At 36.0% G+C, this 6,848-nt stretch overlaps 1 protein-coding gene across 1 annotated transcript in view; it reads left to right on the forward strand.

The window, feature by feature from the left end:
* LOC107675992 (C-X-C motif chemokine 11-like) overlaps positions 1–3,647 on the forward strand; it is a 9,398-nt gene extending 5,751 nt beyond the window's left edge. The window contains exon 5 of the transcript XR_001632671.1: positions 3,636–3,647. The gene's annotated coding sequence lies outside the window, so the exon portion shown is untranslated. The remainder of the gene's footprint in view (positions 1–3,635) is intronic.
* Positions 3,648–6,848: the final 3,201 nt, after the last annotated feature.

Genomic DNA, 6,848 nt, shown 5'->3' on the forward strand with positions numbered 1-6,848 from the left:
TGTGTGTGTGTGTGTGTGTAAATATATATATATATATATTCCCCCATACATCGGCCAATTTAGAAAAAAACACCCAATCCAATATAAATGAATAAATAAATAAATGAATAAATAAATATTTATTTAAAATATTTATACTTTTTTTCTGCATACCAGAGTGCTATTCAATGTTTGTTTAACTCCTTCAGTGAACTGAAAGCTACAACAATGCACTAAAGTACATGCAAGTAAGCCATGCTATCACAAAACGCAGCTCTTTTGAAGTCAATTCTTCCTATATGATGCCCCTGGTAATTTGACATATAGCTTTTTATATAACTCATTGAATATATCTCTCCCATGCAACTATGCAGTCCAGCAAACACATACTGTTCGTTAGATCTGCAAATATTTTATTTATTTATGATGAAACAGAACCCAGTTATTGTTGATGTCACCGTCAGAACAAAGGAAACAGTAAATCATATCACGTCCACTTGTATGCAATATTCATGTGCCGCAGTTTAAACCGCTTTCACAGACTCCGCAGACTGCCGGGGGTCAGCGGGACGAGCTGTAAATAATGCTGGACTTCAATTAAAGCAGCTGATGACAAGACTGAAAAAAATATATATAAATCCTCACAGGGCAGGCAAACATGCTACATCAATCAGGTGGCTGGATCTCGAAAACGGTTCGACAGTGACACCTCTCTCCGATTTATCTCAGAGTGAAGGACTATGTTTTTTATGGTTCACACATCCTCTTGGGTTAAAGCGAGATATAATATCCCATCTTGCCAATCACACGCTCATGGACCAATGTCGGGAAGCTACTTTGAAACCGAAGCTTGTCAAGCTCATGATATAAAGCAGATCAACTACAGTCAAGCTGCTGTTTGCAAAAAGTAAGAACAAGCTACAAGCTACTAACAAAACCAATGGATTAAAGCAACTTGAGGGGGCAATATCTTTTTTAAACATCTAGCTATTAGATAATACAATTTATATATTAAATTAAATAAGCCATGTAACGTTTTCTAAACCACTGCTTTAAACTTGACAGCCAGTCATCATGTAAATTAATCATTACACAAAAACAAAACACATGTTCATTATGATTTTTTTTAATATCACATATCCCAATGAATTATTATTATTATTATTATAAGGTCTGTTTCTTTATTTAAAAGAAATTGAATAATATTAACAATTATTTTAATACAATTTATAATAATACATAATTGTACTGCTTATTTTAAGATACATCACAAATAATTAAAATTAATTTTAAATAGCAAGATTAATTATTTTTTATTTAAATGCAATAGAATAATAATAGTAGTATTTTAATATTGATGATGATAATAATAATAATAATAATAATAATGCTACTTGAGGGGTCATATAACTATTAGATGATCAAATTTACCAGTCAACCAGTCATCATGCACTGCTAATTTTACTTGCTAATTTTAAGATAACATATCATGATTATTATTATTATTATTATTAAACATTTAATTGAAGATGCAGACCTTAAATGTGGCCTTGTGCAGCTCTCTAGTCAGCTGTGTGTTGAGGTGACATGTTGCCTGCAGGACATAAGCTGGAACAGTCTGAACATTGTTTCTGGACACACACAGAGTTAGAAAAGTACATTCTTAAAAAATTCACAACTTCTGTCTGACAGCTTTCCCAGTACTTGCTAATCCATTGCTGTGTGGTTTCTAGAGCATTGCTGGGCAGGTGTTCTGAGTGGTTTCTTACTGTCCAGAGTCAAAAGAGACCATCCTCAGGCCTCTGTGATGTTCTGTTCCTCTAGATATGGGTGTCAGTGGGAATTGATGGGATTTTATGCCCATTTTATTGTCTTCCCAGTGAAAACCATATGTCTTATCACTAAGCTTTGGGCGGAAAAATGATATAAATATGAGCAATATTAGTAGTGAACCTTGCCTTAGTAAGCTCTACTAATAATTGATCATCTCTCTGATATCTCTTCACCCGTTATGCTTTAGAGAATGTAAGATAAATATGTAATAATTCTATTCTTCAGCTGCAAAAATCATGTTACCTTTATGATGTATTATTAAAATGGGAACCATCTGATTAGTTCACATCTACACTAGTCATTTTAAATACAGTAATTAATAATTTATATAGTAAGGATGCAATTATTTGATTAAAAGTGACAATAAAAACAGAAAAAAATCTATTTAAAGTAAATCCTCATCAAATAATCCTGAAAAACGTATCACATTCTCCTCAAAAATATTAAGCAGCACAACTGTTTTTAACATTGATAATAAGAAGTGTTTTTTTAGCATCAAATCAGCATATTAGAATGATTTCTGAAAGAATGGTGTGACACTAAAGACTGAAGTAATGATGCTGAAAATTCAGCTTTGAATCACAGGAATAAATTACTTTTAAAATATATTAAAATAGAAAAATGTTATCATATTTCACAATATAACGAACAAATTATATACAAACAATAACAAATCCTGGTTTAACAAGGAGTCAACCATAAACCATAAACAAGGAGTCAACTAAAACACTAAACTATGTAAGAACACTGCATTAATGTATTAAAATCTGACAGTAGTAAGGATAGAAATTGCTACAGTTGAAATGGTCTAGCTTTTAAGTGATGCATTTCTGCTGGAAGTGTTAAGGGAAGTCTTTTATGCTTTTGGACATCCAGAAAAAAATAGTACACACATGTTTAGTACACACTGTCCAACTCCATTTTAATGTATTGACACTTGATCGCCCAAAGGGGGCAGCAGAGGCACCTTCAAAACCGTCCTCCCCTGCATCAATATGCCGAACAAATCTGCTCTCACCCTGGTGTGCCCACTGTAAAGGATTGGCAGTTCTACCGAACTGAATCAATTAACCTTTTAATCTGGTTCTCTCTGAAAAAACACAGGTGACCCAGCCCTTGCAGCACCACAAAAGGAGTTGTGTCAAGGGTCAGGGGAAGCAAGCGGAGGGCCCAGCCCCCCATTTGTCCCAATCTAAGAGGTGTCATCCCGAATCAGACTCTTAGTTATTCACAGGCCCACTCAGAGCCTATAAGCGCTTCACCCTGCACACTGTTGCGGCGTGACCCCTAAACTGATATCCCGGCTCCGGACAGGCGACAAATTGTATGAAAGTTTTTGAGCATGGTGATAATAATGTGCCACAGAAGCCTCTGATAGCTTTCCAGCACTTGTGAGTAAGTTTTCAAAGGCGATTTGCATCAAAGCTGGCTGCTGTAGTTCACCGTCATATTGAGTGACACACAGGCTGTGTTTACACTTGGCATTAACATGCAACCTGTATCCGAATGTTGTCCACATACACATTGAAAAGGCAAGTGTAAACGCGCTTCTGATCGGAATGTTATCCTATCAGCGTGTCCTGGTACAGAGGTAGTCGAGGACGCATTGTGATCGGATCTCAGTGCAATGTAAACGCAATCCAGCCATCCTGTCTGCATTCGCAGGTCGACATCACGCAAAACGCCGCCCCCTCTCTCCCGATCTGTAGGAAGAACAGAGCGCTAGTGAGACTCGTACATTTATTTATATTTGTAAAATGTCCTGCGACTGAAAATACTTTTCAAAAGAAAACCCACCACTTCAGGTCGACTTTGCACCGCAGACTTATTTAAATATTGAGCAGGAAATACAGATCCGATCGGTTATCCAGATCGAGATGTCAGCTGATGTTGCCAAGTGTAAATGCGCCGTGACTGATGATCCGATCTGCTTGATCAGATCACAGTGATCGCATGTTAATGCCAAGTGTAAACGCAGCCTACAGTGTTCAGTATGTTAGAGTCTAAAAACGCTGACTCTGGTGCCGGTAAGAAGAAGAGCTTTCAAGTAATGCAACAGAGAAGAGGTTGGGAAACGGTATTATCAGGTATTCTAATATTTTATCTGAAGAAAATTGTATAATCTGCATTTAATGCGTCGCAACTTTGAAATTGTGCAGTTTTATGTAAATTAAAGTTTTCAGCTTTTATATTTTATATTATAAGTTTGTCGTTTATCATGTATAACCGTTTTTCTCTGACATAGGTTCGCAGTCAATGTATTTGATTTATTATTTAAAGTAACACTTTTGCACAATATTTATATATAAGTCATCACGTCACGTGTTTCATTTTATTTTCATAAATATTAATATATTATTGTTAATGCAAATATTATTTTTAAAATATAAAATGGTTATCTATTTAGGTATGTTTTATGTTTTATAAATGTCACACATATTATTATTATTATTATTATTAACCATTTAAAATATTATTGACATTACTACTAGTAACAAAGCGGGCTATTTGTACTAAGTGTAAATAGACACTCTGTATGTTTTATTCCATAGTAAGCGCAATTCATACAATACATTTAAACTGAGCTACTTTAATACCATCTCCGAACTTTCTACCATGACTCTGCTGTTCTTCGGCTGGTTCTTCCTGTATACGTTGATTGACAGATGTCTGGTCCAGTCAGCGGTGAGTAATCCCAAACCAATGGCGCTGTCTCAAACTATACCTACCTCTTCCGGTTTGTCTGATTTGTCGTTGTGTTTTCTGACTTGTTATTTTGTTTACGGATTTGTCGTTGTGTTTTCTGACTTAGTTTGTTTTCGAATTTGTCATTGTGTTTTCTGACTTGTTATAATGTTTTCTGAATTGTTGTTGTGTTTTCTGAATTGTTCTGCTGTTCTTCGGCTGGTTCTTCCTGTATACGTTGATTGACAGATGTCTGGTCCAGTCAGCGGTGAGTAATCCCAAACCAATGGCGCTGTCTCAAACTATACCTACCTCTTCCGGTTTGTCTGATTTGTCGTTGTGTTTTCTGTCTTGTTATTTTGTTTACGGATTTGTCGTTGTGTTTTCTGACTTAGTTAGTTTTCGAATTTGTCATTGTGTTTTCTGACTTGTTATAATGTTTTCTGAATTGTTGTTGTGTTTTCTGAATTGTTATTTTGTTTTTTAGATTTGCATTTGCGTTTGTAATTTGTTATTTTGTTTTCAGAATTGTGATTTGTTTTGCACTTCTCGGCCACCGTAGTATCTGGTATCATGTTAAAACAACATTGATTGATCTCTATAACAGAACATTTGTTCATTGATATTTTAATCACTTGCATTAGTTGCAGAAAAAATAAATAAATAAATAAATAAAATAAAAATTCCTGGGGGAACTTGCATAATCAGTTGCATCTGTACATGCAATTGTCGCATGACATGAAACTGTAAACAAAACTCTGTCCAATTCATCCTGGAGCGTTACTTTGATTCCCAAATGAGTTTCAGATTTCAAAAGCGACATCTTTGTTGCTGGTGATGTTTGACATCTTCTGTGGGGCACAGACTTTTGACATCTTTTGTCAGGCACAAAAATTCACCAAAGAAGTCTGAGAATGTTTTTTTATGTGTGAATGTTTGCAACATGCATCCTTCAGAAAACATCCCCCCACCGTCTTTCTCCCCAGCAAACATAAAGAATTCTAGAGTATGAGTGCTCTGAAGATCCAAAAGTGAGAAAACAAGACGCAAGCCTCCACAACAAAAGGAACAGAAACCAAACCGCTACATGACAAGCTGAACACTGCCAAACTGTGACATACTCCCACCAGTGTCGAGTAAATGACTCCAAGGTTTTTCTGCCGCAAGAAAGAGAATGATCACGCTTATTAAAAGTAGAGCGATGGCAGATCAAGGCGAATTAAAAGGGCAAAAAGGGAGATAGTACAGATGGAGGAAAGCCCTCACTAGACTACGAGAGAGATTGAACATCACGACAGGGAATAGAGAAGAGAGAGAGATAAGTTTCGAATGCAGGAGAGCGGAGATCTCAAAGCCCTGTTTCAGCAGATGGAAAGCCCCTAATGAGGAAGGAAGCAACAGACAAGAGATGAAGGTAAGAAAGGGTCAGGGAAAATGAGAATGTACCTACATGACCCAAGGCATTGGATCAGAGATTTATGGTCACTGAGAGACAGAATGAAATCGACTTTTATAAGGAGAACTGAGATGGGGTGTGCCTGGAGAGCGCTAAATAGCTCTGGAGGAGAAATGTCAAAGAACAACCTGAGAGGAACTCCGTGTAAAGTTATACAGTGGATCTCGACCTTATCGGGTTTAGTACCTTAAAGGGGGGGGTACAATGCTGTTTCATACATTAAGAGTTGTTTACACTGTTAAAGGGAGATATGAAGGATGCAGTACTACTCTATAGGTACTCAAGATTAACATGAGATTGGGTGAAACTGTATTTGATATGCCCCCTTTAAGTGGTTAAAGGGATCATATTGTGAGGATTAAAATTCGCCTTTTTTTTTTTTTTTTTTAAAGAGTACAATGAACACGTTTTGTAACTTTCAGAACTCAAAACTTCCTCCACAGTCCAAAGATAACATTAAAACTAAGCTGTAATGGAATACTGAATACATCTGAAAAAATTATCGTCCACATTTACAAACCAACAACACCTACTTAGTTAGGACTGTTATCAGCATTAAAACTAATACTACTAAAGCTTGTAGCACATAGGCCTACATAGACACCACAGGAAGTTAAAATGGAATTCAAATTAAATTACGTTATGATGAACAAATGGTAGATAGATAAATGGATAGACAGACAGATAGAACGATAGATAGATAGAATGAATGATAGAACGATAGATATATAGAACGATAGAATGATAGATAGTACAATATATAAATAGATAGACAGAGAGACAGACAGATAGATGGATAGATAGACAGATAGACAGACAGACAGAGAGATAGATAGATAGACAGACAGACAGACAGACAGAGAGAGAGAGAGAGAGAGAGAGAGAGAGAGAGAGA

The sequence above is a fragment of the Sinocyclocheilus anshuiensis genome, unplaced genomic scaffold (assembly GCF_001515605.1).
Source record: "Sinocyclocheilus anshuiensis isolate Anshui unplaced genomic scaffold, SAMN03320099.WGS_v1.1 scaffold469, whole genome shotgun sequence".
In the NCBI taxonomy this organism is placed as follows: domain Eukaryota; kingdom Metazoa; phylum Chordata; class Actinopteri; order Cypriniformes; family Cyprinidae; genus Sinocyclocheilus; species Sinocyclocheilus anshuiensis.